Genomic DNA, 26,333 nt, shown 5'->3' on the forward strand with positions numbered 1-26,333 from the left:
CTCTGTTCATAAGGTCTCAAGAAGTATGGCCATGTTCCACTGTATATATGTACCGTAACTTCTTCATCCATCCGTCTGTTGATGGACACGTAGGCTGCTTCCGTATTGTGGCTATCGTGAATCACGCTGCCGCAAACTCTACAGTCCATGTGTCTTTTTTAATTACGGTTTTCTCAGGGTATATGCCCCATAGTGGGATTGCCAAAAGGAACAAATTTGAGTCAGTTCTACTAAGATGGATGAACCTAGAGCCTGTTACACAGAGTGAATTAAGTCAGAAAGAAAAAAAAAAAGTATCATATATTAATACATATATGGAACCTAGAAAGATGGTACTGATTAACCCATTTGCAGGGAAGGACTAAAGACTCAGACATAGAGAACACACTTATAGACACAGCGGGGGAAGGAGCAGTGCGACAAATTGCAAGAGTAGCATTGAAACATGTATATTACCATATGTAAAATATACAGCTGGTGGTAAGTCGCTATATAACACAGGGAGCTCAACCTAGTGCTCTGTGACAACCTAGAAGGGTGGGATGGGGTGGGGGTGGAAGAGAGGTTCAAGAAGGAGAGGATATATGTACAATTACGGCTGATTCACATTGCTGTATGGCAGAAACCAACACAACATTGTAAGGCAATTATCGTCCAATTAAAAATAAATTTTAAAAAGAAGTATGGCAAGTCTTTTTTAATAGATGGGCACTTACCATTCTTGACCTGCATCAGCTTAAGCCACTTTGAAGAATGAATTTAAATTTAACATTTGTGACACGAGCTACATTTTGTATCACGTTATTTCAGACAGAGTCTCAAAAAAATATTGACACTTGAGTGATATGGTAACATTATACCAAAATTTAATTTTAGTTTTTTTGTATGAGATGCTACCATGGAACATAATACTTCCTGGTGGCTCAAATGGTAAAGAATCTGCCTGCAATGTGGGAGACCTGTGTTCGATCCCTGGGTTGGGAAGATCCCCTGGAGGAGGGCATGGCAACCCACTCCAGTATTCTTGCCTGGTGAATCCCATGGACGGAGGAGCCTGACGGGCTACCGTCCATGGGGTTGCACAGAACTGAACATGACTGACCAACTAAACAGAGACCGTGGAACGTGATACTCTAGTTAGGAGGAACTAAACAGATTGAGAGACATGTAGAATAAGGCAGCTAGGCTTATAATGCCTATAATGACCTAGGATGAACAGTTCAAAGACAATGAATGTTTAGACTGTGAAGTTTAGGGAGTGGGAGGTTTGAGAGAAACATGGATATTGTCTTCAAATGTGTGCAATGATTCCCTGTGGAATCACAAACAGATATAGTATGAAGAGACACAGGAGAAGTAACCAAAGAACAGTGAGATGACCAACAATACAACCAACCACATTAAGGTAGAAATCAGAAGATATGGCAATAGTTGCCATACAGTGACAGTCAGCTGGAGTCTGACTTAGACAGACTCTACCCTACTCTCGTTGGCTTAAAACAACATTCAGAAAACTAAGATCATGACATCTGGTCCCATCACTTCACAACAAATAGATGGGGAAACAATGGAAACAGTGACAGACTTTATTTTGGGGGGAGGGCTCCAAATCACTGCAGATGGTAACTATAGTCATGAAATTAAAAGACACTTGCTCTTTGGAAGAAAAGTTATGACCAACCTAGACAGCATATTAAAAAGCAGAGACATCACTTTGCCAACAAAGGTCCATCTAGTCAAAGCTATGGCTTTTCCAGTAGTCATGTATGGATGTGAAAGTTGGACTATAAAGAAAGCCGAGCACCGAAGAATTGATGCATTTGACCTGTGGTGTTGGAGAAGACTCTTGAGAGTCCCTTGGACTTCAAGGAGATCCAGCCAGTCCATCCTAAAGGAAATCAGTCCTAAATATTCATTGGAAGGACTCATGCTGAAGCTGAAACTTCAATACTTTGGCCACGTGATGCAAAGATCTGACCCACTGGAAAATACCCTGATGCTGGGAAAGACTGAAGGCAGAAGAAGGAGATGACAGAGGATGAGATGGTTGGATGGAACTGTGACTCAATGGACATGAGTTTGAGTAAGCTCCAGGAGTTGCTGATGGACAGGGAAGCCTGGCGTGCTGCAGTCCATGGAGTCACAAAGAATTGGACACAACTGAGCGACTGAACTGAACTGTCCTAATCTATGGCTGACACCACTTGCTTTTATATCTCCTCGGGACTCCTGACACCACTTGCTTTTATATCTCCTCGGGACTCCTGAATTAAATGACCTCTCCAGTTTCTTCAACCATCAAGACTCTCTAACTCAAATGGAAAGAACACTCAGTGTTAAGACAGAACGTCCATATCTAAGTTTACCATGATTCTGTGTCCTTGGACAAGTTGCTTGAACTCTCTGATCCTCTTTTTTTCTAATCAGGAAACAATGTTTTTTTAGAACATCTCATAAGGCTGATTTAAGGATGATGTGAAATCATTTCTGCAAGCAATACTGAAGCACTTGCAAAGGTAAAATATCACCAAACACATAGGATGGTTTGTTTATTCATTTCAAGGTAGAATAATATGGCTTCAATATTATCTTAAAATAAAAACAGATGAATATTTGACTTACCTATATTTTGAAAGAACATAGATGAAATTACATAAAGTCTGAAGAAAAATATTAAACAGCTAACTGTGAATTGGGTGCGTGTGTTCAACACATTTATCCCTGAGACAAATTAATAAGTTTATTAATTTAATATATTTTAAATGTACTATATAACACTTCACCTCCAAGAGGTTAGAAACTCTACTGTTTTAAAAAATTAGAAGTGTGTGTGTGTGTGTGTGTGTGTGTGTGTGTAAGAAGGTGGGACTCTATGGATATTTCCACAAATTTGAAGTTTCAAGACCCAGAGAAAATGATACCACTCCTGAATGACTCATCGTAACTGCTGCACACATCCATGCAATGGATAATTACAAAATTCTGCATTTTCTTATATCCGATTACAGATTGGGGTTTTTCAAAGAATCATTGAAGGGAAGATACTAGAAGAAGTACAAGACTAAGCTAAAGAGTTAGAATATGCCACTTAGTGAGATGTTTAAAATTCAGATCACAGATGTGGTGCAGTTATTGCAGAGGACAAGATGCAGCACTGAGGTTCCCAAAGTGTGGCCCTGAGATCTGCAGCAGTAACGTCACTCTGAACTTGCTAGAAAAGCAAATTCTCCAGCCCACCTCAGACTTACGGTCATTACTCTGGGGTGGAGAACTAAGGAGTCTATTTTTTAAAGTCCCTGAGGCTTCGTCGGTGATCCAGTAGTTGAGAATCTGCCTTGCAATGCAGGGAACTAAGATCCCAATGCAGGGAACTAAGATCCCACATGCCACAGAGCAACAAAGCCCGCACACCGCAACTACTAAGCCCAGGAGGTCCAGAGCCCACGTGCCGCAACTAGAGAAGGCCACATGCGACAACAAAAGATCCCAGTGAGGCCGTGAAGATCCTGCAGGGTGCAACTACGACTCAATGAAGCCAAATAAGTAAATCAATAAATACGTTACGTAAATAAATAAAAAGTCTCCAAGGTGACTGTGATGCACACCAAAATTTGAGAACCACAGCCTAGGGCATGGCTAAGGTAGCAGTCAGATAAAGTAGGACGGTGAACAAGATTCTCTGAAGGAGGAGAATGACCAGGATAATGAGAAAATTTTCTACAGCAGAGATTATAATTATCAAGAATTATGACCAGTAGTTTTGAGGAAAGAGAAAGAGCGAGTCCAGAAGCTGAAACCCTCAAGAATGTTGAGGCTCTGACTTGGGAGTTAGTGAGTGAACTTAACAGGGGAGGGCAGCCAGTATTATAGTCAGATGGTTCAAGTCTTTAATCAAATAGCACATGCAAAGGCCCTGTGGCAGGAATGAGAGACTGCGGTTGGGGGGAAATCAGTATAACCAGTGACGGGTGGCAGGTAGTGTGAGATAAGGTGACAAGGGGGAAAAAGGGTATGCTTCCTACCCTAAGGTCAAATGAAAATAATAGAATAATGTTAATTTTGGTGGCCAAAAATATCAGAATCAGATTTGCCTGTTTTTAAAGGTTCTTCAGGCAACCAAATAGAGACAAAGACTAATGGTCAGGCTGTAAAATTGTTAAGGAATGTTAAGAGTCTGGTTGACTAGAGATAGGGTGAAATGTTTAGAAATGTCAAGGATAATTCTGGGTTTCTGCTCTGCACAAATGGTGCCACTTTATCAAGACAGAGAGACAGGAAGTAACATTAGTAGGCTAGAGAAAATACTCTAAGGCTTCCAATAAAGATTATCTTATTATAATCTTATAACCTTCTAACATGGAATATGACAAGTGCTATAATTCAGGAATAACTATCTTATGTTGATGGTAAACTATAAAGCCAAAAAGCTGGGGTTCAAATCCCAGCTCTAGCTCTTTGTAGCTGGCAACTCATAAGCAAATAGTTAACCATCTTCTCTTTAAAATGGAAATAACAACACTGAGTTCATAAGTGCCAATAAAAGGTCCCTACTCTCCAAGGAAGACCAGTTGTTTTGCAGCCACTATCAGGGGGTTTAAAACCCATACGAAAAAATCAGTGGCAGTTTTGCACTAGTATAAAAGCTTCCCAAACCTAGCTAAGCAGTGAGAGTCCCTCTTCTGAAAGTCAATTCCAGTAGCCACACTTCCACAGATAAAGGTCAGCAAAACCCCTAAGCCCTTTGCTTCAAAAAGGTGGACATCCCAGGACTCCATTTACCACATCCTCTTCCTATTCCATTCAGTTGCCTGCCCCCAAGAAGAAACCACTATCAACCATATCCTGAACTTTGTTTACATTTCTTTCCTTTAAGAAAATAAAAAATAACTTTAGTGTTCCTTGAAGAAAACACAGAAAGTTGCTATAGGTGAATACCATAAATAATATAATTTTATTCAATGTTTTTATATTCATCTCCAGGTTAGTATATATAGTCATAACTCACTCATCTTCTCTGCCATATAACCCATTGCATAAATAATTCACAACTTATTTATTCACTCTCCTACTAATGGAGATTTTGGTTATTTCCATTTTCTTGCTATTATAAACAATGCTCTTATGAATATTCTGGTATGTGTCAACTGTGACACATGTACAAAATACCTGGAGGAGATATACATTAGAAGCGGAACTGCTGAGTCATAAAGTAGACCAATGTTTAAAGTCACAAGCAAATGCCACAGGATATTTCTAAATGATTGCATTCCCCAAATCAGTGTATTAAGGTACTCTACAACACTTTGTGTTTTCAGACTTCTTAATCTATTCTAATCTAGCAAGTATAAATGAGAATTCAGTGACGTCTCTCTTTGCATTTCCCCAGGTACTATGAGGTCACATAATTCTTCATATGTATACTGGTTGTATGTTTCTTTTCAGGGTAACTCCTATTGACGCCCTTTGCCCATTTTTCCATTAGGCTATTCATTTTTTTCTTACTTAATGATAGCTTTTTATATATTCTAGTCATGACTTTTCATCATTTACATGTTTTTCAAAAAATTTTTTGGTTCATAGCTTATCTCTATATGTCTTTTGAAGAACAAAATAAAGGATCTGTAAACCTCCAAGATGTCTCATAAAATTGACAAGTTTCTAACTAGATTGATGATATGCATGTTCGCATTTTAAATAATTTCCTTTTATTCCTTTAAAGAGTCATACCTAATTTTTTAATTCTATACATGACCATTCAAATACTTGAAAATCTCAGGGAATTAAGTCTCTTCTCTGTTTTGTCTCCCTTCTGATATTCTCACTGATAAGGTTGGTTTTCTTGTATATTTCTACCATCTTGGATTGTGGGATCACTTTTTTTTTTTAATCTTCCCTGTGGGGCTGCTATAGTCCCAAATAGGGTATGCTTTTCTCTAAAGAGGAATGGTGGATGCTCTCGCTAGAAGACTAGGGAGGCTACCAGCCTAGAGCCACTCGGTCCCCTCCTTCCAGGTCCTGATATTATCTGGGAGCCAGGTTCAGATTCCTTACCTTTTACTTTACAACTGGCTTACTCAAGCCTATCCTCAGAAACAGAGCTACGGGTATCACACGCAGAGTAATTCTGGTCTTTCTTACTTGTTCTTTACTCAGTATTTGTCACTGGGGGTTCAGTTCAAGGTGTGTTGGGTACATGAAGGGCTACAGATTTCCCTTGCTTGCTCCAAGCATAGTAAAACATTGAAATCTAGGTTTATACATGATCTAGGTGCTTTATAGCCTTTGAAGTAGGTTATATCAAGTGACAGTATAAAATAATCATTTTTAGTTTATTGTTGCAAGAGTTCAGGGTGTGTAATAACATCATATAAAACTGTCCACTTGTATGTTACCTGATGGTTCTCTGATGACATCTCTGATGTTACCCAATCATGTTTCTCCTAGCTAATCACTTCCTTCTCTGAATCCTGGTGGATTCACTGTCCATAACATCCAATTTAACTCTTAATTATGTACAATAGTTTAACATTCTCAATCAGCTCTGGGTAAATACATGCCGTCTCCAGGTTTTCCAAGGACAGAAAGCATTGTCTTTACTTGTCTTTTATTCTCTCAAGACCCCAAGCACAAAAGGTTCTTGATCAAAAAATACTCAGTAATTTCACTGTGTAAAAAATTCATACAACTGAATTAAAAATAGAATTCTTGACAACAAGCCCAAAAGACCTACAATTAGAGATCTACTCTTTTCCAAAATAATCCATCCACTTATCACAAATAAAATCAACAATGAGAAATAATAAATACTTAATATCCTTCATAAAACTACAATTTCAGCTGCTTTTGCAAAAAGGGAAGGAAGAGAAGAGATGGGCAGAGAAATGCTATCATCACTGCCTTAAAGGAAGATGAAACTCTTATTTTTGCATATAATAGATTACATTTGTTTCCATATGAATCTCTCTCACACACTGGCTTAAATAAGAAAGGGGACCAGAAGTATATTTCCTCCTCCAGGTTTCAAAATCAAAACAGGCCTAATGATACAAGCACAATCCCTTACTGAATAAAATTACAAAGAGCCTAGCTACTCAGGACCAATTTGTAATCAGAGCATCAAGCCATACTGTACAAAAATGTCAATTCTGGCGCAGCTCTGATGAGCTAAGATTGAACACACGGGCCAGTTTATCATATTATCCTGACTGCCCTCTTTTAAGACTGGCAGGCACAATTTGAGTACAAAAAGGATTTCAGTGTGAGTGATCTTGCATCTGAAAAAGAACTCACCCGGACTGACAATGTTTTTCATTACTATTTTTTTCTTAAGAGAAATAAACACACAGAAAGCATCCAATATAAATATTTTCTCAAAATCAAGTGGTCCTTTATAACACTTTTCACTATGATGCATACAAATAAAAAGCTAGGCATTAAGAGACACATTTTTTGTTTAAAAAGTGTCATTCAAAACAATACTTATATATTTCAAGCATTTTGATACAGCCGCTTTCTATTTCTTGGAGCTATTGAGAGTAACACTGAGACAATCACACCAAACCTTCATTAAGGTAGGATAGGGGAGGGTGGATTGGGGGCAGGAAGAGAAGGGGTCAACAGAGGATGAGATGGCTGGATGGCATCACTGACTCGATGGACATGAGTTTGAGTGAACTCCGGGAGCTGGTGATGGACAGAGAGGCCTGGCGTGCTGCGATTCACGGGGTCACAGAGAGTCAGACACGACTGAACGACTGAACTGGAACTGGAACTGGAATCCTCTGTGCTGTTTAATTTCATTCTACTGCCATCCAAACAACTGATTTTAAAAAGGAAAAAAACCTGTAATTTTGAGTATGAAGTAAAATTTCCTCCCCCCTTTGGCTGGTATGGCATATCCCAGGTGATAAAACGCTACATTCAGAAACTTCCTGCCTTCCAATCAGGATGGAGTTGCCTGTCTCTTCCATTATGTTTCACAAACCAAACTAGTGAGTTCACTTTCTAATTAGTTCATTTGTTCAAGGGTATGTTCCTTCATTGAACACCTGTTTCCCGGGTACATTTTTGTGCTTCCTTCAAACTCACTAGGATAATAGGCAGGAGAGTTATGCTGAAAAATCCTGGACTCTGTAAAGTAAAATCTATTATCTCATAGGTTGGAAATAGTCACACAGGCTTCTTTAAACCTTCTATAGAAACCTAGCTGAGGCAGGTGAGATGGAATATTTTATTTCTGTTACAGGCCTGTACATTAGAAATCCACATGTGCCACTGCAGCCCTCTACTTCAAGCACCACTAGCTTCCTTGCTGGTTCTTGACTGTGGCACTCACAGTCCGACTCCAGGGCCTTTGCACATGCTTTCCTTTTTTGCAAGGAACGATCTCATAGCAGATACCTCCTGGACAGCATGTGGCTTAAGTCTCAGTGACACACAATTGCTTATCATTCTCGAACTGTTTGGAGTAAATAAATGATGGCTCTGGATCCTTCAGGAATAAAAGCAATGTCTTCACTTCCCCTATCTTCCCAGGATCCCAAGGACAATACTGCTATTGCTAAGTCGCTTCAGGCGTGTCCGACCCTGTGCGACCCCAGAGACAGCAGCCCACCAGGCTCCACCGTCCCAGGGATTCTCCAGGCAAGAACACTGGAGTGGGTTGCCATTTCCTTCTCCAATGCGTGAAAGTGAAAAGTGAAAGTGAAGTCACTCAGCGTGTCTGACTCTTAGCGACCCCATGGACTGCAGCCCACCAGGCTCCTCCATCCACGGGATTTTCCAGGCAAGAGTACTGGAGTGGGGTGCCATTGCCTTCTCTGCCAAGGACAATAGGTCTTCAACAAATAACTGCTGGTAGTTACATGGTACAAAAAGCCCCACATGTCCTTCCCTCCCCTCCCCATTCTCTCTCTCACTCACTCACACACAGTCACACTCTCACACATGAGGCAGGTTAGCTCCATAGTTACTCAATCACTACACTTGACTACAGCTAAATAAATCCCAGTAGCTCAATATAAATTTATGTTAACTATCACTATGATGTACAATTTAAATTAAAAGAAAAAAAGGTATAGCATACATGTTATACATGTGAAAGAGAAAAAACACATGCTTTTTGTTCCTACATACAGCAAACAAAAAAACAGAAGACTCTGGACACATGCTTGTACTAGGAAAGGAGGAATTGGGATAAGGGGGGAAAGAATGCTTATTTCTTACCAATTTGTAGAGTTTAGATTTTTACTACTCATATTCAGTGTTAAAAAGTTAAAATTCACCATTTAAAAAAATTCTGCCCCCATCCCAGCAAGCATCAGAGTTTCTAGAATAGGCGTCTTTGCACAAGAAGCATGGGAAAATCAGACTTTCACTGGTGCTTGCACTAATGCCTTTAAATGTAAGAGTAATGCCCTCTGGGTTGTGAAGGGGTAAGTGACCTAGAGCGAAACATGTATAGGAGTAAAAGACATCCAAGTTGACATCAATGCTTTTTCCATCCTCCAGGATCTTATCCCCAGGCATTTGGTCAAAAAGTTGGTAAAGGTTCACAGAAGAGAGCCACAGGCCCCTCATCATTGATCCTGCCCCTCCATAGAGCCTTCCATCTACAAATGGTGTTAGAGTTAGTCACTCAGTCATGTCTGACCCTTTGATATGCTATGGACAGTAGCCTCCCAGGCTCCTCTGTCCATGGAATTCTCCAGGCAAGAATACTGGAGTGGGTAGCCATTCCCCTAGGTCCTTAATAAATGCAAACATTAGCAGCATCAAGAGAAGCAGTAACTGGTGTGCTGGTGGTCCTTAATACTTGTCAAAATGGTTCCATAAAATGAGGACTGAACTGAACTGATAGGGTGGAATGTTAGGTCTATACAGCTAAAGCAGCTAACTGATATGTACATAGGAAGTTTTGCATTTTAATAAAAGACCATGGAAAATCCCAAACTATTTCAAGTAGAGGAACTGTAAGCACCTAGATGGGCTACAGAAGGGAGCAATTCATTCTGGTGCTAAGGCTACAAGAAGAGGTGCCTCTCCCTTGCACCCAGCCATTGGACAGCAAATCAAAAACAGCACATTGCTGCCCTGCAAATAGGTTCATCAGTACCATCTTTCTAGATCCCATACCCATGCATTAATACACAATATTTGTCTTTCTTTTTTCTGGCTTCACTCATATGTAAAATACATAGCAAGAAGAGATGTGCTGTGTGACTCAGGGAGCTCAACCCCATGCTCTGTATCAACCTCGAGGTGTAGGATGGGGTGGGAGGTGGGAGAGGAGTTCAGGAGGTATGGAACATATGTATATCTGCGGCTGATTCATGTTGATGTACGACAGAAATCAACAAAATATTGTAAATCAATTATCCCCCAACAAAAAACACAAAATACAGCACCAATAATCTCAGAATGACTACAGTTGAAGGGCAAAGAGAATTCTTAACTGTGTCTTCTCTCCTTGAATAATCAAAGTCTTGTTACTTTGGGTTGACTTGGCAAGCCTTTTGGGAGTCAGGGAAGGTGCTGTGTTGAGCTATTTCTACTGCCTTGTCAGCACTAATTATAATGGTTCCAAAGGATCATCCACAATATATCGCACCAATGATCTGTGTCTTAACTGTCTCCATAATATTGACACCATGTGATAAAGATCTGTGTGTTAACAACGTCAGAGTACACTGCACACGTTTCTGTGTCTGAGGATATATTTCGGCTGGTCTATTTAGTCAGACTCCAAGGCACCACAGAAGTAGAGAGAAGGGTCCTAAGGTGACTGCGTCCATCTTTTAAAAAACGAAAGCAGTAAAAAGAAAGGTAAGAGTGATCTGAAACTGTGTCAGGGGCTTGACAACGAGCTTCCATTCATCTTCCACGTCTCCTTGAAATATCACCCTCGATGACGTCAAAGGAAGAGCCCTGTCAGGTCATATTTCCTCATTTGGAAGGCAGACCGGGAGTCCCAGAAATCCACAAGGCTTTACCAACGTAGGACCTGCCAGGATGCTCTTCCACAAACATCTCTAACACTTGGGATTTGCCCTGGCAGCAAATCATTTAGTCCCGCTTTCCTCCTTCTCAGTAAGAGCTTTATCTTGAAATTTTGCAAAGTTCAGGCTACATACATGCAGAAGGTTTGCAAGCATGCCTTCAAAGCAAACAAGTGGCTCACCACTGATGTGTTCATCACTCTCAGCTGTGCATTAAGGTCCCTGTGCAATATAGGCACTACTATTATATAAAATAGATACCTAATAAGGACCTACTGTATAGCACAAGCAACTTGACTCAATACTCGATTATAGCTTTTATGAAAAAGAAGCTAAAAAAGAGTGAATACATTGATAACTGATTCACTTCACTATACACCTGAAACTAACACAATATTGTAAATCAACTATACTCTAATAAAAATTGAAAGATAAAAAAGAGTCCTGAGCAAGCAGCCAACACCTCTGGCTCTCACACTGCCTCTGGCATTAACTCGCTGGGTAACTTCAGGCAAATCTCTTTCCTTCTCTGAATCTCAGTTTTCTTGTCTCTTGTACAAGCTGGTAGAACTAGATTATCTCTAACCTTGGTTCTAACTCCAGAAGCCTATTAATTTTTAAAACATTTAGGCTGAGGAACAAAAGTGCCTTTCTGAGAAACTAATTAAATGTACAGATAAAATCACATTAACTTATAAATCAGAATGTCCCTTCTAATTACATCTTAAGCAACATCAGGATGGAACTTGCCCAAAGCTACCAAGGTAGTTAATCAACAACTACTGATACCATAACATTCCTCTTCCATCTAAAGAACTTAAAGCCTCTGGGGACACATTATATAGCAAGGTTTTCAATTCCAACATTTGGATGTTATCCTTTTAGAATTTAAGGACAATGACCACTTTTTCTGGGACATCCAGAATTAGCTCAAAGTTTCAATTAGATGTTCAAAAATATTTTATAAGTTTTCTATATGTCACATACTATCCTAGGCACTGTGGATATAACTTCAATTAACACCATGTCCGTGATCTCAAGAAACATTTACAGACTGAGTAGCAGATATAAAGAAGCAAATAGGTACATATTACAATGTAAGTGAAGGAACATATTATGAAGACAGTTAATTCAGCCCTTGAAGAGTCAGCTTCCCTGGTGGCTTAGCCAGTAAAGAATCCACCTGCAATGCACAAGACCCGGGTTCAATCCCTGGGTCAGGAAGATCCCTTGGAGGAGAGGATGGCAACCCACTCCAGCATTCCTGCCTGGAGAATTCTGTGGACAGAGGAGTCTGGCAGGCTACAGTCCTATAGGGTGGCAAAGAGTTGGACATGACTAAGCAACTAACGGAGAAGGCAATGGCACCCCACTCCAGTACTCTTGCCTGGAAAATCCCATGGATGGAGGAGACTGGAAGGCTGCAGTCCATGGGGTCGCTGAGGGTGAGACACGACTGAGTGACTTCACTTTAACTTTTCACTTTCATGCATTGGAGAAGGGAATGGCAACCCACTCCAGTGTTCTTGCTTGGAGAATCCCAGGGATGGGGTAGCTTGGTGGGCTGCCGTCTATGGGGTCGCACAGAGTCGGACACGACTGAAGCGACTTAGCAGCAGCAGCAGCAGCAAGCAACAAACACTTGAAGAGTCAAGTGGAGATTCTCCCAAACAGAATCTACAATGAGACTTTTAAAACAGGTAGAAGTTATTCAAGCAAAAGCAGAAGGGGATGGATACACGAAAACTCTTCCAAACTGCTGGGAAATCAAAAGCAAATATTTGGAGATTTAACCACCTAAAAAGTATCCCCCCAAATTCAAAAGATCCTTACTAGAACAGCTCTGACACTCTACTAATGGGTTTAATTAAAATACAAACCTGAGTATGCTTCATATGCAATACTCTGTCTTAATGTTTAAGGAAAGAACAGTGACTCATATCAATGCAGCAGTAAGTCAGAAGAATTTAAAAGGACAGATCTGGGTTGCAAGTTGGGGTCTAGCACTTAAGATCTGGGTGACCTGGGCAAGTTGCTTAACTTGTGTGATATCAGTTTTATCCTCGATTTAATGGAACCTGGCACGTGACATCTGTTTAGTAAATACTAGGTAACAAATGAGTCGTTACCATGTGCCAGACACTGGGCTCAGCTCTTCAATCACTGACCAAGATAAGTCATGGCAGCATACATAGAAAGGACATCTTTTTGTCATCATCAACGTCCAGATAAGAAATGGAGACAAGGGCAAGTTCAATAACCAGACTAAGGTTGTAACAACCAACAAGATGTAGGCAGACCTTAACCTCTAGTGGTCTGTATTCAAAGCCCAAGTCTTAACCATTCAGTGTTTCTTTCCACCTTGTACTTCTACCAGCCATGGCAGAAAAGCAGCTTTGCCCTCTGAAGTAGTCAAAATATTCCTAGATTATTAAAGATGGAGACACTGGAGTGTAAGAGTATAAATTCTCCTCACTTTGCAATCCCATTCACAAACAGCTGTGGTTATTTACAACACATGTATCACACAGCTGCCTATCAGTTCTACCTCAGCTCAATTACCATCCTTGAATAAGAGGTCAGGGTTAAAAGCAACAGATTCAGAAAATAAATTTGGACCTGAAAAGGGAAAGATGACAAAACAGTTTGCTGGACAAGATGTCTGGCACCTTTGGCCACTTTTCAATGAAACAGAAGGGAAAAGATGTTGAGGTTACCGAGAAAACAATTTAAGTGTGCTAGAAAGAGCGTGGGTGTGATGGCAACTTGTTACCTGCAAAAGGAGACACTGACATATCCCAGAGGAGTCAAAAGCATGATAATAAAGGGGAGGAAAGCGGTTTTTCTTATCCCACAGCTAGATCCACTAAACTGGGATACAGGGCTTGACACTCTGACACAGCAGCACATTGGCCTGGCTCACCGTGTCATTCTGTGTCAAGCATTACTAAAAATACTGACACTGATGCACTGAAGCAGCATTGATGCTTCCTTAAACACTTTCAACTTGGCACAGGAAAAACCAAATCTAACAAACATCACTGTGATGGCTACACCCCTCAAAGAGCTCTCAACGTTGCCTCTAGGATGACCAGCTTGTTTCCCTATCCGTTGTACGTCAGCGTGGGCTGCAGCAGGCAGAGAGTATACTACTTTGTGTGTGTGTTGCTAAAAGCAGGAGGGGCTTGGAGTTCTCCTATCGAAGCTGTTTGAAAGGGATCCACGGCGTCAGATGCCAAGAGCTAGAGAATAACTGGGGCAAACGGTACTAGGCAGATGCAGAGTTGAGGCAGGGACTAAAAATACAGATTTCTGGGCTCTCTTCCCAAAGGTTTTGATTCAGTAAGCCTCCAGTAGGGTCTGGGCACTTGCATTTTGATTAAATGTTCATTTGACCTCAAGGATCAGCCAAACGCGACAACCACTGGGGTAGTGCTGAGAAGGCTGGACTGAGACTCGAGATAGCAGGGCAGGTCCCAGTTCTGACATCTACTGGTTGTAGGGTCTCTGGCAAGTCTCTTTACAGTTCTTAAACTGCTTCTCAATTTCCTCAGTTGATAAGGTGGGGAGAGAGAGTGCCTGGGAAAGACCTCTGAGATCTTTGATTCCATCAGTCTAGAATGGAGTAAGTACTAGGACTAGCAGCAGCACAGTATGTCATTAGGACCTTGAACCCTGGTTCAGTTCAGTCGCTCAGTCGTGTCCAACTCTTTGCAACCCCATGAATTGCAGCACGCCAGGCCTCCCTGTCCATTACCAACTCCCAGCGCTCACTCAAACTCACGTCCATTGAGTCAGTGATGCCATCCAACCATCTCATCCTCTGTCATCCCCTTCTCCTCCTGCCCCCAATCTTTCCCAGCGTCAGGGTCTTGAACCCTGGAGTCGACCAAATCCAGGTCACATTTCCTCACTGCTGCTTCCCAGTTGCTGGGTCACAGACAACTTACAGGGACAAGTAATAATTTCTTTAAGTCTCACTTTCCTCAACTATAAAATTCTGACAACGGTAACAATGCCCATGGCACAGGTTTTCTGAGTTTTAAGTACACGGTGCACAGACTGTCCAGGACAGGGCCCCGCCGAGTGTCCGACACCTGTTGGTTGTGAACACCCTGACAAGGTCAATGAAGAGCTGTCTGCTGTCCCCTGGAGCTACTGTGATTAATGAGGTTCAGGGTAAGGTAACCCTGGCTGAGCAATCCTTAGGCTTGTCTTTTATCAAGAGAAACGCACAATAAAAAAGCTTCTCTGGGGAGGGCCGGATACCAGAGTGAGGCATTAAACTGTGTCTCTTAAGAGGAAACACGGGGACAAATTAGAGAAGGGTGTTATTCCACCTATAGTATGTTTATCAAAGTGTGATTCAGGGACACCCTGCTTTAGAATCAACAGGGCACTCATTAAATTAGCACATTCCTGTCCGTATTGGCTCAAACCCCATGGGGAAGCATGTCCAGTACCGTGCTTTTCTCAGAAGCTACCAAGAGACTCTTCCTTAAACAGGGTTTAGAGAATCAGTGGCAAATACTATTCATGATACAGTCCCCTGCCCCTCAATTCTCCAGCCCTGTGTTTACCCAGAATAAAAAAAACAACAACAACAAAACACCGAAGGCAAATGAACTTGTGCATCTGCGTGTTTACCAAAAATCTAAACTTCTTATCCTCTTGTCATCTCCAACGCAGCTGGGTTCCAAGCGGGTGTCCAATTTCACATAATGCACGACTCCCCAGAGAAACAAACACTAACCCAGGGCTGGCTACTTAAGGATGTGGATTATGTCAACATCCTTGGAATGGCAGTGTGGTTTCTAAAACTTCAATACAAAAGCAAGTGCCTCCTGCTTCCTCTGCCTCCTCTATTCTCCACCCTTCCTCTCCACCCCACCTGGCTTCTTTACCTGGTTCCCATTCCTTTCTCCTTAGGCTTTCTTTGCTTATGTTCTTTTCTTTGGTATCTTTTCCTTATTCCCACTTCTCTCACTCCTCACTCCTCTTAAGCTTTGCCCTATCCACCCTATATCTTCCTTCTCTCTTTCCCGCTCTCATTTTGCCTCTCTCTATGTTTGTCTCTCTCTGATTCCTCCCTTGTTCTGCCTCTGTGTGTCTCTCTGCCTCTTCCTTTTCCTGCTTCTTGGTTTCTGTACATCTGTCCATGTATCTCTCTTTCTAGCCTCTGTTATACACAACACCTTGCTGCCCATTCTTCTTCTTGATGCCCCAGCTCCTGGCTTCCCTCCTAATAAGAAACCTCCAGGAGTCAGGTTTCCGGGCAGCCACACAGGCTGGCCCTGTGAAATCAGCCAGCGCCCTCTACAAATCAAGGGGCTCACTCTACTTAAAAACCCTTGGCAATCTGCCGCCAGAGTCCCGGAGTGAGGAGTGAGGAGGATAACTCCTCGGAAGGGGCACTAAATGGGGGCTGGAAAGATGCAGTAGCAATTACAGAATGGAAACAGCAAGGCTAAGCTGTTGTAGTACCTAGAGCCTCCCCTGAAGGAGAAACTGCTGGACCAAGCACAAGCAGTGGAGGGTTCTTTTTGCATTTTGAGTGTCCGTCACTTTATTTCCATAGTACAAACAGCTCGCTGGCAGGCATCGGAGTGGCAGTGCCAAGGGGGTGTTGGGAAAGCTTTAGCATTTCAAAATCTCCATTAATCTTCTCAAAACCAATCAACCTCCTCCAAACACAAAATCTGAGTGAAAAGTGAGTGTCTCCTATGCATGGTGTCTCCAGACAACTTGTCTCCCCACACACCTCTTCCCCAGTGGCTCCCCCTTCTTCCAACCTGACACCCATCTTTAAGTATCTCCTTTACAGACAGAGAGGCTTCTGCCAGGAGCAGAGATAACTGTCCCCAATCTACCGATGAACAAACTGAGGGAGGAAGCCACACGGCTGACAAGGCAAGATGCCACTTTGGAGTGCCACAGCTTTCAGGTTCACATTACTGGAAGGATGGTGCATTCAAAAGAAACTTTTTCAAAGCGCTGCCCCGCCCTCTGTCATTGTGCATCTCCGTGGGTGGGGGATACACGGTCTCTATTCTCTTTCTGTCCAGCTCTCGAACGACTTGTCCTCACACTGACCCACGCACACCACCTGTCCACACCCTTTCCAGGCACTCCAACCCAATACCTCCATCTGAGTCAGGATAAAAGTGCAGCATAGAGGTAAAGAAGAATAAACTCGTGCCTTGCCCGGGTGTTTCTGCAACAACCCCCCTCCCCTTCGGGGAACATAGAGGAGCAAAACGCTGAGGTCTGGCTCGTTGCCCAACCTAGGAAACTAGAATACCCGCCACAGGGGCCACGAAGAAGGCCGGGCTGGCATCCGCGGATCAGCCAAGTCCGCGTCGCCCCAGCTGAATGTCCCCTCAGTTGCCTGCAAGTTGAAACCGCAGTCAGGCACACAATGAGGCCGCTGTTTTCCGACAGGAGGCATTTGGATGCCTCACACACTCACCCCAAATCGGGCCTGAGAGCAGAGAGCTCATTTCTTTACCCATGTTCAGACGCCTCCCTCCCCCAGAAGCAGCAGCCTCGGCCCTGTGCAGGGAGCGGTTCCCCTCCTCCGCGCCCGGCTCCAGGAAGCCCGCGCAGGCCACCTGTTGGACTCTGTCCGGCTGCCCCAGATCTTGCGCCCCCAAACCTGAACCGCGGAGCGGGGCACCCAGGGTACCCTACCCGTCAGTGACAGACAAATTTCACTCGCGCCTTTTCCTGCGGCTTCGTTTCCCACTCTCAATCACCCACATACACAGTTCCTTGTATCCCAGCTGTTGCTTATAATGAAGCACGCTCAGATCTCCCCTAGGGGCGCGGGCTGCCCTGGGTCTCTGAGAGCACTCAGGTGGCTGCAGATCTCTAAGCGCATACGCTGGGTGCCTGCTTAATGCGCGGGCGGCTGAAAAGCCCCAAATGGCAAATTGATTGGGGAACAGTCAGGGGCCTGCTCTAGGGAGCCCCCTTTCTCCTTGGGAAGCGGAAGAGGTCTCCCTCCTTGGTTTAGAAATGAAGGCATTCGGGGAAGCCCCAAAGGCAATCGGATTGGAGAACCACTGTTGCGTTCCGCTGCCAAATCCCAGGATAGGTGCAGGGAGACTCAACTTTCCCCAGTCTCCCTGCCTTGCCTGCAAGTAATTACCTAGGGGGAAAGGGCGCCGCCTGGACCGACCCGGCTACTCACCCCTGGGTGTGGACGCTGCCCCGCAGGAGAGCCCAGGAGACCCGCGCGCGCGCGCGCGCGGAATCCACGAAACGCCTTGGTGTCTCGCTCCTCTCTCGGGCCACGCGGCGAAGGCTACGCGCTCCAAGCGGGGCAGCCGAGGGCGGTGGATCCCATGAGTGGCGAGTTGGCAGAGGGCGCGCCGCCCGGCTGGGGGCGCATCGCTCCCAGGGCTGGCGCAGGCTGCGGCGGGGAGAGGGGCTCCCGGGGAAGTTGGCGACGCTGGGGGCTGACTTCGGACTTCGCGCTCGCTTCAGCTTGGGCGGCCGGGCGCGTCCTCCGGGATAAACAGGGACTCGCCGGCGGAATGGGGGCCGGCTGCGGGAAACCTCCGCCGGCCGCCGCCTAGAAAGAGTGCAGCGGCGTCGCGCCGCCTGAAACCCCTAGCAGCGCCTGGAGCAGAGAGCGAGCGAGAGCGCCCGGCTGCCTCCTCCCGGCTGCGGGCGCCCCTTGCTCAGAGCCCGGCTCGCCCCAGCCTGCCGCGCCCCTCCTCCTGTCCGTGTCCTCCCCTCCGCGGCTTCACCGGCTCGCGGGGCTGGGCTCCGGCCAGAGGCAGAGCGGAAGGCGGCCGCAGAGTCCGCAGCATGGAGGGTAATCTCGCCGGCTGGGGCTCGGGCTTGGGCTCCGGCAGCGGCAGCAGCGGCCGCCGCCTCCCGCGCGCCCACGTGCCGGAGCCCCGGTGTGCGCGCTCCGGCCGCGGGGCTGGAGGGAGGGAGCGAGGGCGAGCCTGCGTGGGGGTGGCGAGGAGAGTCTGCACACTCGCGCAGCCGAGGGGAAGCCGCTGAGAGGCTCGGGAGGGCACGGGGCTCCTCGTCTGCAGCTCCAGGAAGACTAGTGTGCAAGGCTTCCCCAGCTCCCCCCTCCCTTTGCAAAGCGGAGGGAGCCTGCCGGGGGCGGGGGCGCTCCACTGCACAGGATTCGCCGCGAGTAGCGGCTGGAGGCAGCTACGTGTCTCCGCCAAAGGGACAGGTTCCAAGTATCCTTGAACACCGTCACGTCTCCCCCCGCGGAGAATGGGTTTCAGAAACCCCGGGTGAGAGATATGCCCGTTTCGGCTTGCCCCACCTTCCCCCCCGCCCCGAGTAAGGACTTTTCCGTTAACCCACAGATTCCAAGGTACTCCTCCTTCCAGGGAGAGAGGAGTTGTCTTGCAAGATGGGCCTGACAACCTCCAATCAATTGACCGATAATGAATGAGGTTCACTTTGAGCGATGCCGGGCCATGTCCTGGATCATGGGGCCCTCCGTGGTTGGAAGTTGCGTTGTCCTCTCTGCTCTGAGGACCCTTCCATAGGTTCTTCCTGGGCCTCATTGCTCCCACAGTTAAATGAGGTTCCTTCCTAATGGGAGTAAGAAAGACAAACTTGTGTGATAATTTTAAAATTATAAAATACTTTAAAACATGGGTAATGGTTCAATACTAAACGAGAAGTATGATTAAATTAAGGAAAATTATCACACACAAAAAAAATACCCACAAAATGCGCATGTCACTGGGCACACACACAGTGACTTAGAGCTCTTAGACTCCAATCTGCTTGTTATCTTGATGGGGAAATGGAGGCTCGGAGAAGACACGTGGACGGTCCAAGGTCACACAATCCAATGGTAAGACACTTCCGGTTTTGGTCTCTTACTGCCAAACCTAGGTTTTGTCTGCCACGCACCAGTACACGAATTATGTTCAGCCTTGTTGTGCTGAGACATAGCAAAAAGAAAGATTAATTCCCTTTGAGGTTTCTCAAAAAAAAAGTCTTCGTGAATGAAGTGGAATTTAAGCTAACTTCGAAGGAGTAGACAGAATTCAAATATCTGGAAAAGCCAGATCCTTCAAGGGGAGGAAGAGAGGTCACTAAAAGATGAAGAAGGTCATGTTACAGCAGCAGCAAACAAGTTTGGCAGGAGCAGAGTGCTTGCCTAGGCGATGGGGAGCCACGAAGGATTTTTAGCAGTAGAGGAAAATAATGAAAGCTTCATTTTAGGATGATCAATATGTCCCTGTACAGGATGGATTAGAAGGGGAAGAGATGAAGGAGAGGGGAAGGAAGAAAGAAAAGAAATTGCCAGCGGAGAAAATCATTAGGAGGTCAAGACAGCTATCAGGTGCAGGTGATGGAAGCTGGATGAAATGTAATGGCAGGTAAAGGTGAAACAAATGAAACTCTTCCTATCCTTGCTCTTAAAAGCTTGTTTCATAGCAAGTACTCTGCCATTAATTGCAGGGGACACTGTATGGAAAGGCGCATGTACTTGAGAAATAATTGAAAACTGGGGCTAACCCTCAGAGACAACAGCGGAGCTTTTCACAATAACTGATCTGAAGCTTATCTGGTCCTTTGGTTTCAACATTAAGCAACTGGGAGCAGCTCAGCAACAGACTTTGGAGAAGAATGACTAAAGATTTCTATCAATTCAGCAAAAGCAAAAACCAGAAAGAGAAGGGAAAATCTTGTTTTCTTTTATCCCTTGGATGCTCTTGAAGTCACAAATGAATGGCTTCAGGGGTTTCCTCAGGTTCTTCCACTGGAAATAGTCTTTCTGACACTCTAATTGTCTTATGTGGACCAGCAGCAACAATATTACCAGGGAGCTTGCCAGAAAGAGAATCTGAGGCCTCATCATACACCAACTGAATCAGAACCTTCATCTTAGCAACATTTCTAGGTAATTTATATGCACATTAAGTTTGAGAAGCATTTCTCTATCTGGTCAAGCCTTTATGGTTCTTCAAACTTTTTGAGTATAGCATATAGTAAAAACAAAACAAACAAAAAGAAAATTTACATATTACACCATGGCTATACACACACACACACACACACACACATACACACACACACTTACTTACAAGTTAAATAAAAGTTTCACAAAACTAACGTGATTCACTTCTGTATTTCCTATTTAATTTATATTTTTTAAAAATGATTAAGATTTACTGATTAATTCCATGATCTCGTAATCAACTGCAATATGTGGTATGCAATACGTGGTATGCAATACATTGAGCTGTATTTATTCTTTTTGCCTTGAGTTTTGGTTGTATGTTTGTGTATCTTACCTCTTCCACTAGTTTGTGAGTTGAACTTGGAGGGCAAGGTTCAGATATTTTTTATCACTGAAATATAGGTCAGAGGTTATCAGAAGGTTTTCTATGTAATAGCAACTCAGTTAATATTCAAGAAGTAAGTCAATCAATGAGTGGATGGCTGCCAGGGGTTGGGGGCAGGCTGAGGGAAGAAAGGAGAGAAGCTTGGAATGTAGGAAAGGATTAAGCCAAGAAAATATTTATCCAAATCTCCAATTCCCTGAAGCAATATCAATGGACTATGAGCAGAAAAAGTCATTTATAAAACAACCATGCATTCAAATGTTCCACTAGCAGCCAGAATCTTATTTTCCAATAGAGCTCACCTTTATCGCTTCACAAAATTTCAAACCTTGCTTGGTTATGGCAGAAAGCAGCTGAATAACTAATGTAGATTATTAGAAAAGGATAAGAAATGGAGAAGTGGCAAAGACCAGTGAGTTCAAATCTGACACACAAAAAGGAAGCTGCTCAGAATCTTGTCATCCTGGGACCCAGGCCACTGACTAAGGGGAGGAAAGAACTAGGGTTAATTACTTGGATTGAGGTAGGTTTTGTCTGACTACATGGGATCCTTGGCAATTATATCTTTCTAAAATTCAAAAAATAATTTTTTTGGAGGCAGCAATTTCCTTGCCACAGGATATATATCACAGAAAATGGAAAAGTACTTATTGTTCACCTATCAAAGAACTTTAGAATGGAGAATATTATGACTTATTTGAGATAAATAAAACCATAACCTAAAGTGTGATTATTTGAGTCAGAGTATTTCATACTGTAAAGAGATCAAGTGTCTACCAGTTCAACTTCTCATTTTATGAAAATCATCATAGATTCCCTTATCACAGGGTATACCCAAAAGCTATAGATCCAGGATTTGATCTCAGGCTTTCAAACTCAGTCACCATGACTGCCTGTTATACTTTACATCAAAATGCTACAGACTACACGGTTAGGAAACTTACCTGGTGGCTCAGATGGTAAAGCGTCTGCCTACAATGCGGGAGGCCTGGGTTCGATCCCTGGGTTGGGAAGATCCTCTGAAAAAGGAAATGACAACCCACTTCTGTACCCTTGCCTGGAAAATCTCATGGACAGAGGAGCCTGGTAGGCTACAGTCCATGGGGTCACAAAGAGTTGGACACAACTGAGTGACTTCACTTTCACACAGTTAGGATGGGCTTCCCAGGTGGCGCTAGTGATCATGAACCAGTCTGCCAATGCAGGAGACCTAAGAGAAGTAGGTTTGATCCCTGGGTCAGGAAGTTCCACTGTAGGAGGGAATGGCAGCCCACTCCAATATTCTTCCCTGGAAGAACCAATGGACAGAGGAGATTGGCAGGCTACAGTCCAAAGGATCTCAAAGAGTCAGACTTGACTGAAGTGACTTAGCATGCACACTGGAGAAGGAAATGGCAGCCCACTCCAGTGTTCTTGCCTGGAGAATCCAGGAACAGAGGAGCCTGGCGGACTGCTGTCTATGGGGTCGCACAGAGTTGGACACAACTGAAGCGACTTAGCAGCAGCAGCAGCATGCACACACTTAGTTAGAAAACCCTGTTTTAGTGTAAAGACTGATTGATGAATTGCCTGAAAAGTCAGTGAGTGAATAAATTTATTGAATGTCTGCTATGCAGAAGGCACTGTAGCAAGTGCTTTGTTTTATTTCATAAAATCTGCATTTTTAAAAAATCCATGAAATAAGACTTTTTAATCCCCACCTTGCAAATGAGGAAAGGAAGGTTCAGAGAAGGTAAATAATTTGCCCAATATTTTAAGGCTAGAAAGCTCCAGAGAAGCTTTTTAAGCAACGGTCTATATTACTTCTGTATCCATACTCTCTCTTTTCCTTATGCTTTGCTTCCAAATCACGAATGGTTTAGAGCAAAAACTGGCTGGAAGATGAAGGACAGAATTCTGATTGGGGCAGAGGATTGAAATAGCTGACTTGATAAGTACACCCTTGTGCTGAGATCCTGGGATGTTTTGAAGGGTTGTTCACATCAAGGTGGAAATACTGTTAAGTACTTTGAGTACCCCCTCCTGTGTAGAATCCACAAACTGACTCAGTGGTGGCCCATCACACTTGAAAGCTACTGTATAGCACAGGGAATACCTCTCAATATTCTATAATAACCTAAATGGTAAAAGAATTTGAGAAAGAATAGATACATAAATATGTATAACTGAGTCCCTTTGCTATATAGCTGAAACTAACATAATATTAATCAACTATGCTCTAACATAAAATTTTAAAAATACCAATTGATGCTGCTATTGAAAACTGCATTGCCATAGCTCAAAAGGAAGTTTTGCATCAGGAAACTTTTGTTCTCCATGTAAATTAGTGTCTTTTATTTGTTAAGAGCAACAGACATCAACCTAAGCTAGTTTGAGGGGTAGAGAAGGAAACTCATTTTAAAAAACCAAGAGACTCAAGAGACACAGGAAAATTAATGAAACGAGGCCTCCATAAGGGACAGGAATTTGGGGATGGAGTCTTGCTAAATTTCATGTTCTCTCTTTCACCCCAGTGTTGCTATGCTTCTGTTCCTTGTCTCTCTTGCTACAAAAGTCTTCTCTGCTTCTCTGCTAATGTGGCGGACAACATGAATCATGTGCATTTCAAATAAATTTTGCAACTTGCATCTCTGGGCCTCCAGTCTTTTTATCAGGAAAGGATATCTCATTGTTCAAATGTTCACCTTCAACCATATGACAGAACCAGGAGGGTGTAGACACAGTAGCAACAAATCTCCTAGGAGCTTAGCTCTATGAATTAGACATAAAGCAGGCAAGGTGTGTTGGAGTACATGCCAGCAAAAGTACAGAAATACAGCTACTCTGCTCCTTACAATCTAATGCTTTAGAAGTGGAATTGAGGTTATCGGTATACACACACTGGAGCGTTAAGTAGACGATCACCAAGGAGAAATGAGGATTGGTAACATGACAGCTGGTTTAAAGCTCTAAAGTGCAATAGAGCTCCTTTTAAAGATCCCCACAACCCATGACCCTGCGCAGATGAACCAGAACTAATGACTGTCCCAGGCACATGTATTTGAAGATCCGTCTGTGCTGCGTTTCCTGGAAAGAACCCTGAATCAGATTCAGAAAACCTGTGTTCAAATCCTGCCTCTGCCCTTGCTTTTTATGCTGTTCTCAGCAAGTGACCTCACTTTACCAAAATCGGGGTTAATAAGCATGCCTTGCCTACCTCAGAAAGCTGTTTCAAGAAGCAAATGAGATAATATCTATAAAGATAGCACTTTATAAGATCTAAAGCACTGAGCAAATGTAACAGATTATTAGTAATATAAGAAATCACAGGAAGCCAATGAGTTGTAACACTTAGGTTACCTTTGCAAATATCTATTCTTCCATGCTCCTCTTCACTTTTTAGAGTAGAAAAAAATAATCATGCTTCAAGAAATGTAATGAATGTGAAGTATATTTATTCTGTTTTTATGAGGCATGGTTGAGTGAAAAAGATCAGTGCAGCTCAAAAGTAAAGGATTCCAAAGTCTGTTCTCTATTTCTACATCTCTGTTACTGCCCTGCAAACTGGACACAGCAGGGAAGAAGACGGCGGGATGAACTGAGAGAGTAGCATTGAAACATATAGATTATCATATGTAAAACAGATGGATGATGGGAAGCTGTTGTATAACATGGGAACTCAGTGCAGTGCTCTGTGACAACGTAGAGGGATGGGATGGAGTGGGGGCTTGGAGGGGAGGCTCAAGAGCAAGGGGGCATATGTATATTTACTGCTGACTCACGTTGCTGCATTGCAGTGCATGCATGCTAAGCTGCTTCAGTTGTGTCTGACTCTTTGTGACCCTATGGACTATAGCCTCCCTCTGTCCATGGGATTCTCCAGACTAGAATACTGGAGTGGGTTGCCATGCCCTCCTCCAGGGGATCTTCCCCACCAAGGGATCCAACCTGTGTCTCTTATGTCTCCTGCATTAGCAGGCAGATTCTTTATCACTAGCACAACTTGGGAAACCCATTGTATGGCGGAAGCCAAACGATATTGTAAAGCAATTATCCTCCAATTAAAAATAAATTACTTTTTAAAAGTGAAGGACTGAGAGTATATAATTTTCAAGAAATAACTAGAGCCTTGAGAGGGCAGGGCGGGGGAGGAGGAAGAGTGGTAGTAGAAATAGTAATAGTAACAGCAGCAATAATAGTAACAGCAGCAATACAGTAGAAATGATAGTACCCATCTGGTTGCCCTGTTTCAGGCATTGTGCTAAGTGCTTCCCACTCAGTTGCTCATTAAATTCATAGAACCTTCTCAGCTAGACTCCATTATTGTCTCAGTTTTAGAGATGAGGAAACTGAAGTAGGGCAAGTTAATAAATTCTCCATAGTCTCAGATATGACAAGTTCAGACTAAGACTCAGTTTACTTCAATCCAAAGTTAAACCAAATAACCAAGACACTATTCTCTATTTTATATGCTTAGAAGAAAATTTGATAAATGTCAAGTTTGGGTGGTAACAAAAACTCTTATATAAAGGAGAGCATCTGACAATCAAAACTGTTCAATCATAAGTCCACATATTTTTAATGCATGGTACTCTTCCAATGAATGTGAATGATTTCTAAACATGACTAATTTAATCACTATACACCTATATTAATTACTTAAAAATGACAATACCAATTATTGTTGAAAACGCTGAATAACAAGAGCTTTCATTCATTACAAGTGGAAACACAAAATGGAATAGCCACTTGGAAGACAGCTTGGTAGTTAGATAAAAGTTGAACATAGTCTTACTATGCAATTGAGAAATTACACTCCCTGATATTTATCCAAGTGATTCAAACACATCTCCACACAAAAACCTGCAGGCAAATGCTTATCACAGCTTTATTCACCAAAAACTAGAAGCAACTAAGATGTTCTTCAGTAGGTAAGTGAACTCAAGATGTATATCCATACTATAGTACAGTGTACCTAAAACTCTGAAAAAGCAGGGAAAACATAAACTTTAAGAAA

Source organism: Oryx dammah, unplaced genomic scaffold (genome assembly GCF_014754425.2).
Source record: "Oryx dammah isolate SB20612 unplaced genomic scaffold, SCBI_Odam_1.1 HiC_scaffold_5, whole genome shotgun sequence".
Classification (NCBI taxonomy): Eukaryota; Metazoa; Chordata; class Mammalia; order Artiodactyla; family Bovidae; genus Oryx; species Oryx dammah.